Below are 8,731 nucleotides of genomic sequence, written 5' to 3' on the forward strand. Positions count from 1 at the left end.
CACTGATGACCCAAAAATTGATTTAAAGATTGATTTTGATGATCACAAAACCTTGAAGTATAAATAATAATGTGTGTGTTGCAAGAAGAAAAATAATTTATTTTGCAAGGAACATAGCAAGTTGGATAAACACAAGAAGGCCTCAAAAGCTCTCAAGAAGAGTTGGAAGAAAGCTACACTTCATTGGCCCAAGTTTCAAGTTCAAAGGATTCAAGTTGGAGGAGCAAATTCAAAGAAAAATTTAAAAGAATAGTCCTCGAGTCGACTCCTGAAAGTTTAGAGTCGACTCTGGCACTCTGGAGTTTCAAGAAACAGTGCTCGAGTCGACTCCGATACTCTACGAGTCGACTCCGACTGAGAACAAACAAAAAGACAGAAAGTTGATTTTCAGCGCTACAGTGCTCGAGTCGACTCCTACTTCAGTGCTACAGTGCGGAGTCGACTCCCAGCTACAGTGCCGACAGACTACTATTCACAAGTGACTCCTGTTTCAGCCGAGTCGACTCCTACTTCAGCCGAGTCGACTCCAGCACGCTGGGAGGCATAACGGCTAGTTTTTTCTTGATTCCAACGGCTCTATTTTTGTCTCTAACGGCTAGATTTTTATTTCCACTCCCTCTAAAGCTATAAAATCAAGAGGAGAGCTAGGGAAGAAGTGATGGAAGTGGGAGAAAATACTTAGGAAAGAGATCTCAAAGAAAAATCTCCCAAAAGCACAAAAGGGCCATTCAAAGCAAAATAGAGAGAAGAAGAGAATCCGAGTGAATCCCAAAGCTTCCTCTCCAACTGTGTGCTGTCTCAGTGATCCTCTACCTCGTGCGAAATCAGAAGAGGGTCAAGTAAAGAAGAAGCCGAGTTTCCTCATCTACACAACTTGTTTGAGGGCTTCTCTTTACTCTATTTGTTTATATTGTTATATTTGCTTGTTTAAGAAGCTTTGATTTGTTTTAAATTCTTGTTCTAATATCTTGTAACTTGATTCAATCAAGGGATTGAATCAAGGGGTTAAGGTTTGTTGATGAGCCGAAGGGAAAACCAACGTTGTAAGGTTGTGGTTGGTGAGCCTTTGGGAAAACCAACTGGGTTGATTGTGAACCCGAAAAACAATCGTTGTAAGGTTGTGGTTGGTGAGCCTTTGGGAAAACCAACTGGGTTTGATTGTGAACCCGAAAAAACAATCGGTTGGTTCTAGTCGGTGAGCCTGTGAAAACCGACCGAGTTCGTTGTGATCTCGCAAAACAAGAAGTTGGGTTGTGAGCTTGTAAAACAACCGGCTGTAATCTGAGGGATTATAGTGAAATTCCCAAGAGGTCTTGGGAGTGGATGTAGGTGCTGGGGTGCACCGAACCACTATACATCTTTGTGTTTGTGATGCCTTATCTCTTGTATTTCATGCCTTACATTCATACTTGATTGTGTAATATCTCTAGCTTTGTTTTCTATAGAGTTCTAAGTGATTGTTTAGAATTTGCTTAGCTTCCTCTCCATTCTTACCATACACATAGATTAAAATTGATAATACAACTATAAGTTAATTTTAGATCAATCGCACCCTAAAGCCATAGTATAATTGCTCTAGCTTAATTTTCCACTACTTTACTTGTAATTGCCTAGAGCTTAAATAAATAACATCTTATCATTCCGCTGCATTCAATTCAAAGTAAAAATTAGGTAACATAATTTTTAGAAAATCCAATTCACCCCCCCCTCTTGGGTTGTCACCTTGGGCAACAAGTGGTATCAGAGCAGGTGCTCTTCTATTAATTATAGTCTTAACCGACTAGAGCTAAAGATTATGACAACCCCACATAATACATTATTTGCCGAGGGACTTTCCATAAACAGACCTCCACCTTTTGATGGAACTTACTATATTCAATGGAAAGCTAGAATGAAAATTTCTGTTCAATCACAAAACTATAAAATATGGAATATCATTATAAATGGCCCTCACACACTCTCTCAAGCTGTCAATGAAAAAGACCTAGCACAATTGAATGCTAATGCTATGAACATTCTATATTGTGCTATCCATGAATCTATATTTCATAAGATTTCTGCATGCTTATCTGCTAAAGAAATCTGGGATACTTTAAGAAATATTTATGATAAATCTCAGATTAGCTCACATGTACTTCAATTGCATACTAACAATCAGACTGCAGAATCTTCCACATTAGCCGAGTCGACTCCTAGAGAAAAACAGTCTGAAAGGCAGAGACTCAGTCTTGGAGATCCTGTGAACGAGTCGACTCCAAGTATTTCAGAGTCGACTCCCAAGTTAGCCGAGTCGACTCCAACAAGGCCCGAGTCGACTCCGAGGCAGAATAGTTCAAAAGACAGAGAATCATCTTTTAGGCCTCTGAGAGCGAGACGTCTCTCGAAGATCTCGAGTCGACTCTCAAGTCAGTCGAGTCGACTCCAAGTAAACCCGAGTCGACTCGAGGAAGAAAGAACAACAAAAAAATTCAAAAGCTTCCTAAAGACAAAGAAGAAGAGGAAGCTAGATGAAAGAAAGAAAGAGATAAAAAGGAAGAAAGCCTTGACCAAGGAAGAGTCAAACAAGAAAATGAAAGCTAGGAGCAACAATGATGATATTAGCTCCAAAGAACTACAAGAGGTAACTAACTTGTGCTTCATAGCACAAGAAGATAAGGTAAAATCTGAATCTACCTTTATATCAAATGATTCTCAAAAAGAATTCCCTTATGATGAAGTATTAAATGCTTTCATGATTTGTATGGTGAATGTAGAAAATTAGCTATAAAGAATAAAAATCTTAAGAAACTAAATCTGAAAATTTCAAAAGAAAGAAATTCTAGTGATGAAATACAAGATAAACTAAATTCTGAAAATGAAAGCTTAAGGTTAAATTTAGAACAATTGATTCAAAAAAATCAGAGTTTAATTAAAGAAAATCAAAACTTAAGTAAAGAAATTAACCAATTAAAATCTTTTATTAACAAATTCACTGTAAGTTCAGAAAGATTAAAAATGATGTTTGAAAGCCAATATGTTGCTTATGATAAATCAAAACTTGGCTTGACTCCTTTACTTAACAATAAATCTCTAGAGAAAAAGGTTATCAATTCACCAAGCAAACCATTAAATAAGATAACTTATTTCAAACATGAAAAGAATGGGCATAACAACTTTACCTATCGTTCTAACATAATTAAATCAAGTAGTAAAGTTATTACAATAAAACAAATTTAGGTTCCAAAAGGAACCATATGTCCTAACTCTCAAGGACCCAAGCAAGCTTGGGTACCTAAAATGAAAATATGAGGATGTAGATGTAGGTGTGCCAAGATACCCATGGAACAAATAGAACTTTCATACAAATGGGTGTTCTAGACACACGTCAAAAAAATGAAACTTAAAATATACTTATGAAAAGTAATTAAAAAATAATAATAATGAAATCAGTAACCCTTGCATCTCATCATTATTTTTGCTTTAGTATTTGATTAAAATATGAATTGCAAGTATTGATCAATTTTGTGATATAGAAAATATTTTTGGAAATATAATCAAATCACTTCATTTTATAGTATACTTTACTCACTATTGGATAAGTTGCTAAATGATTAATCAATTTATTAAGAATAACTCTATGAATTCTCTATATGCTTGATTGAGAGTTTTTATCCATGGCATTATTGTTTATCGATCATAGATATGAAAATGTGTACTTGGTATACCTTTGAATATATGCACTATGAATACCAAGATTAAAGAAACCATCTTTGGCATATAAAATCAACTCATGCTAGTATGTACTTAATCTCAAAAGACCTTGCCATTGGCTTACTTAGAGTATCTTCTGAAAGGTCAAAGTTTACTATGCATGTTAACTAAGGAAACAAACAAAAATTAATTTCTAAATCTAAAGATGTTGTTTCCATTACTAAGTTTTCAAAAGCTTACATTAGTTTTGTTCTTGACACTCAAATTGAAATATTTTCTACATTGGCACAAACTCCCAAAAAGGGTTCAAATGAAAAAGGTTTGCAAACTATGAAAATAAAGAAGTATCATGGCATAGTTTTGAAAACCAATTTTGTATTAAGTTGTGCACAGAAAATAATATTGAATACAATTGTTTCTGCACCAAGAACACCATAAGTAAAATAGGATTAATAGAATCCTTGAAGAAATGAAAAAGGCAATGTTGTATGATAGTCATCTACTTAAATGATTTTTTTTTAAAAAGCTATCATCATTGCTTGTCATATATATGGTTTCTATTAGATCTATTTTTTGATGAAAACTCCATTTGATCTTCTGAAAAATAAAAAATGATCTATTGTAACACCCTGAACCAGGGTTAGGGTAGCTTAAGTAATTTTTACCAGTTATGAAGCATCTTCATGATTTTAACCTAGTTTATTATGAGCATCTGAATGCACATGAAAGGTGAGGGAATATCAAAATTTTATGATGTAAATTGGATGGAAACTTTCCAGGAAGTTTGATTCAAAATCATTTCAAAAATGTCGGGATTTCAGCTGTTACAGAAAATTTTACGGTTCCACAGATTGAGAGTGCAATAACTCTGGATATAGTCCATGAATCTAAGTAAAATTTTAAACACCTAATATACATTGAGTAGGGTATTTACTGTTGAAATTTCAGCTCAAATGGATTAGCCTACAGCCTGGAACAAAGCAAGTTAGGTGAGTCCCTCGGAAGCCTGTCATTACAGAAAACTGCAGACCTAGATTTGTCCAAAATTTCTATAAAAAGTAGGAAGCATGACGTGGCCTAAAACCTAGTTTTTAAAACCCCTGGGAACCACTCTTTTGACACGTTAGGTGTCTGGGAAGCTAACGTGTCAAAAGGGGGGGTGTCTAGCATGTTTCAGCAGGCAGCAACTTGTGCTGCTGCTGTTCAACCGTTAGGAGTTCAGTGGTTGGTTGTAGGTGCCAGCCCAAATCAGGCCAGGAAAAGCTCCAGGGAGGGAGAGAGGAAGCTAGGGAAGAGAGAGAGCTACTTGGGGAATCCAAATAATTTGTGGAAGAAGGTTTAAAGTAAAGAGGAAGAGCAACTTGCTGTTGGGCTGCAGAACAGAAATACAGAAATTTTTGGTGCACCCAGGCTTCCTAGCAAATTTCAGGTGAATTTTCCAAACTTTTAGTGATTCTAATTGTAGTCCCACGTAGGAGGGTGATAAAAGAAGATTTTAGTTATTCTAGATGAATTTTTAGGTATGAAAAAGGAATTGAACTATGCTTCCGAAGTTGTTGAAAGCAGTCTGAAATTCTGCAGAAAGAAGCGATGGGATTTCTTTGTGTTTTAGGTGATTAAATTGTTATTTAAAGCTGAAAGTTTGTAGGTTGTGTTAGGGATTTCCTAGTCCTAACACAGAGCCTAATAGGTGGAATTGATTGTTAAGAACCTCCGGGAGTTAAGAGGTTTAATTGGCTCGAAAACAGAACAAACAAGCTGAAAACAGGGGAATTGAATTCTGATTTATTTTTGGTGTTAAGTAGTTGTTTGGCAGCTGAAAATTTATAGATGATATAGAAGGTTTTCTAGTCCTAACCCAGGGTATCAAAGAGGGAGATAAAAGCTTGGAAACCTTTGAGAATTGAGAGGTTTTATTTATCCTAAAATAAGACAAGCAAGGTAAAAAAATCAGAAAGTTAAGATGAGGGTGTTGGATTTCTTTTTGGAACATGCATAATCATGTTGCATCATATAGGTTATAATTTTGATTGACTCTTTTAATTATTTAGGAGGAGAAGAGAGTCCCGGAAGTGTGCCGGGAGTATCAAGCACTAGGGTGGTGCGTTAGCCATCACAAGGTGAGTGGTTTTCTTCTTAACCATGGTAGTTTATTTTGTAATTCCAGAGAAATGAATGATGTCTCCAAATTCAGAATGAATATGCTAAAGAATGAAAATAAGAAGTATTAATTCTCATGATTAAATTGCTTTCTATCAGTGGATAAATGATCTGATTTGGAAAATATATGCTATGCTTGAAAATACTTTAAATTCATGTTTGTTGATTCATAAGTTTATGAACTTGTTTGGGAATGGATTAACCCAAAGTGACTGAACCACTTAAAACCCCTTATCACGGCCAAGAGAGTCATTTTAGTTTGACACCAAGCTATTCTGGAGTTGACCCCTATACTCTAGAGTCGACTCCAACCTTGTTACAGTAACTAATATTTGCACTTTTACCTTGGATACATCACATCAGAGTTTATGATATGTGCCCAATAGGGCAGAGATGGGACGCCGGGAGGGCGTAGCTATGATATGTGCCCAGTAGGGCAGAAATGGGACGCCGGGAGGGCGTAGTATGATATGTGCTAGTGGGGCAGAATTGGGACGCCGGGAGGGCGTAGTAGTAGCACCATGCATAGGACTGTCGAGCTACTCATGAGAATGGTGCCTCATGCGAGTGGCCGGCAGTAGGGCTCGCGGGAGCCATGATTTTCAATATTTAAGCTATGTATACATATGACTGAGCAACAAATGTATTATTTTTAAGCATAATGATTTCAGAACCTATGTGAATGTTCAATGTATCAAATTCTTCAAGGAAGGAAAGTGGACTCTACGGTCCAGAAAAAAAAAAAAAAGGACTTGAGCAAGGCGATTTTATTAATGCTTTATTTTAAAGCAATAGCTTTATTTCCTGCTAGTTGTAGTACTATTGGCAAATAGCAGATTTCTTATGTGGTTGAAACTAAGTGCTTTAAGATCAAATGCAAATGTTTCATATGTGGCATAAACACGTTACATTTGATGTATGTAAGTATCACAGCTGAAACCTCATATCTCCTCATGATTAACAGATTGTCCACTCACTGGGACTTAGGTCTCATCCCTCTCTTTTTCTGTAAATTCTTGCAGATCGGCAGAGTCATAACATTATAAAAGTACCGCATCAGCATCATCCTAGAAGTTTGTCATAGAAGGTTGGCCATGCCCCTCTGAGTGAAAGGAAAAAACCTTTGTATTATGCATATAGTTGGGGTGTGAATGTAAACTAACTTGAGACAGATGTAAAGTTTGTTATATTTTGAGCTATGTATAGTAGACTTTAAGTTATCAATGAAAGCTTGGGTTGCTTTTAGTTATGATTAAAGTGAGTTAAATAAATTAAACTGACAGGTTTAGGATGTATTGATTTTATTGGTTGGTTGGATATAGTAATTGACAGATTTTTAATAGTAACTTGTGAAGCGCGGCACAAGCTGCTAATAGAAACTCTGCTCGGTACTGTACCCGACTAACCTACTGTGGGAGGGGATCCCACAGCGGTTGGTATCAGAGCAAAGGGATTAGATTGCATGGGCATATGCATAATAAAGTTATTTTCAGTCGGTCTGATCATTTCCATTTTTGTGATGTAGGGAGATGGTACAGACAAGATTAGGTTCTGGTGGAGAACGACCACCAGTCAGAAGTAGAGGTCGGGGTAGACCAAGAAAAGTTGATAGGGATGGCCAATCTGATAGGACTTCACCCAGTGTTTCATCTTCTGCCCCAAGAGTGGAGGCAGAGGTATCACCAGCTCATGAGCATGTGCATGATTCTCCACCTAATGTACCAACACAGTCACATATTCCTGGGTTATCAGATTTGATAGGAGTACTTACTCAAGCTATCACAGTTGCTGTAGCATCTACTCCTAATTTTCAGCCTAGTGGTGCTGAGGTAGAAAAGAGTTATGAGAGGGCTATAAAGTTAGGGGCAACAGAATTTTAGGGTACTACTGACCCAATACAAGCAGAAAATTGGTTTCAAAAGTTGGAAAGGGTGTTCACATTAATGAAAAGTACTGATGAACAGAAGTTGAGTGTTGCCACCTTTCTGTTAGAGGGCCGGGCCCGAAATTGGTGGAGGTCATATGTTGAAAGGCAGTCGCAGGAATCTGTAATTTCTTGGACTGATTTCAGAAGAGAATTTTATCAGCAGTATTACTCCACTGTGTACCGAGACCAGAAGAGAAGGGAATTTCTGAATTTGACCCAAGAGAATATGACTGTAGCTGATTATGAAGCAAGGTTTAGTGAATTGTCTCAGTTTGCTTCCGCTTTTGTAGCGGAAGAAAAAGAAAAGTGTAGATTTTTCCAAGATGGATTGAGGCTTGATATCAGGGCCAAAACAAGAATGCATGATTATAATAATTTCTCAGAATTGATAGGAGGGGCTATCAGAGCAGAAGAGATTGAAAGGGAGTTTTATGGGCGGAGGCAGGAGAGGTTCAAGAGGAGTGCACAAAGTCTATCCTTGGGTGGAGGGAGTCATCAGCCACCAAGGAAGACTTTTGTGGTTGGGCAGCCTAATCAAAATTTTAGGATGCCAGGAGAGTCAAGTAGAGATTCATTTGCTTTTACTAGTCCTGTACCAAGGAGACCAGAACAAAGAGTTGTACCACAGCCAGCAGAAAGTAGAGTTAATGGAAGAAGGGAGAATCAGGGTAGCTCTAATAGGGGAGTTAGCCCAGTAACTACCTCAGTCAGTCAGATTCCTCAGTGTAGGACTTGTGGGAAGTTACACCGTGGAAGGTGTAGAGAGGGGTTCCAGGGATGTTTCCGGTGTGGCCAAATGGGCCATCGGAAAAGAGATTGCCCTAGGAATGTTCAAGATAGTGGTCCTCCACCAAGGTCTTTTGTCTCACGGGGACTTCCAGTGAAGGGCAGTAATTATAATGCTAGTACACCATCAAATAGAGTGGAGACTAGCATGAGTAGGTAGGACACTGT

The 8,731-nt window shown here is 37.5% G+C and overlaps 1 long non-coding RNA gene across 1 annotated transcript; it reads left to right on the forward strand.

Annotated features, from left to right (window-relative positions):
* Positions 1-4,311: 4,311 nt before the first annotated feature.
* On the forward strand, positions 4,312-7,099 carry LOC120109377. Its single transcript, XR_005510286.1, has 3 exons — positions 4,312-5,119; positions 5,742-5,810; positions 6,873-7,099. It is a non-coding gene; the product is annotated as an uncharacterized LOC120109377 (long non-coding RNA).
* Positions 7,100-8,731: the final 1,632 nt, after the last annotated feature.

Source organism: Phoenix dactylifera, unplaced genomic scaffold (assembly GCF_009389715.1).
Source record: "Phoenix dactylifera cultivar Barhee BC4 unplaced genomic scaffold, palm_55x_up_171113_PBpolish2nd_filt_p 002090F, whole genome shotgun sequence".
Taxonomy (NCBI): domain Eukaryota; kingdom Viridiplantae; phylum Streptophyta; class Magnoliopsida; order Arecales; family Arecaceae; genus Phoenix; species Phoenix dactylifera.